This window comes from Bactrocera latifrons, unplaced genomic scaffold, assembly GCF_001853355.1.
Source record: "Bactrocera latifrons isolate USDA-ARS-PBARC rearing strain unplaced genomic scaffold, ASM185335v1 scaffold_1112, whole genome shotgun sequence".
Taxonomy (NCBI): Eukaryota; Metazoa; Arthropoda; class Insecta; order Diptera; family Tephritidae; genus Bactrocera; species Bactrocera latifrons.
The window spans coordinates 19564-20844 of record NW_017534534.1 but is presented as its reverse complement, the minus strand read 5'-3'; positions in this window follow the sequence as shown (position 1 = coordinate 20844).

Genomic DNA, 1281 nt, shown 5'->3' with positions numbered 1-1281 from the left:
ACGAATTCATTTATGTTCCTTTTGGTATTTCCAATGCCCCAGCAGTGTTCACTCGATACATTTTCGCAGTGTTTCGAGACTTAGTGAAGGATGGCATCGTGGTAACTTACATGGATGATCTTATAATTCCTTCTATTAGTTATGACGAGGGTAYATATAAGTTGAAAGCGGTGCTGAATAGGGCGGCATGTTACAACATAAGGATTAAGTGGGAGAAATGCCAGTTCCTGAAGACGACTGTTGATTTTCTGGGGTGTATTATAGAGTGTGGTACAATAAGACCATCACGAGCAAAAACGCAGGCAGTTAGGGATTTTCCGACACCTATGGATAGGAAGGCGGTGCAAAGATTTTTAGGGCTTACTTCTTATCTTCGCCGTTTCATAGAAGGGTATGCATTGGTCGGTAAACCACTGTCTGACCTGTTGCGTAAGGATGTAGCTTTTGTGTTTGGGATCAAGCAACAAGTCTCGCTGCAGCAACTAAAGGCAGCTCTGGCTAGTGCACCAGTGTTACGGTTGTACAATCCGAAGGCTCTAACGGAAGTGCATACGGATGCCTCGATACATGGATATGGTGGTGTACTCTTACAAAAGGACAGCGAAGATTTGCACTTTCACCCAATCCAGTACATGAGTCGGAAGACAAAGCCAGCAGAGGAAAAGTACCATTCATATGAGTTAGAGGTATTAGCGATTGTTGAAGCACTTAGGAAGTGGAGAGTATATCTTTTGGRGTTGCATTTCAAAATCGTTACTGATTGCAACGCGTTCGCAATGACCATGAAAAAGAAGGATATTCCGCTAAGAGTATCCCGGTGGGCGTTACTATTACAAGACTTTGACTATGAAATAGAACACCGAAATGGCACCAAGATACGGCACGTTGATGCATTAAGTAGAATAGCGTGTCTTATGTTGGAAGATTCTTTACTGCTTATTAAGAGAGCTTATAGTAGTTCCATCGCTGATGGAAGACGAAATATTTCGGACGGCACATAAACAGGGACACTCCTCTGCAAATAAGACGCAGTTAGCAGTTCAAAAGACATTTTTTATTCCTCAGTTAGGCCCAAAAGTAATTAGAATTGTGAAGAATTGCATCGAATGCATCATGATAGATTCGAAGGTAGGAAGGAAAGAAGGTTTATTAAATCCAATACCTAAAGAARATCAGCCATTAAGCACTTTTCACTTAGATCATGTCGGTCCCCTGGAGCAAACGAARAAGGCGTACAACTATATTCTTGTTGCGGTAGATGCTTTTTCAAAGTTTGTGTGG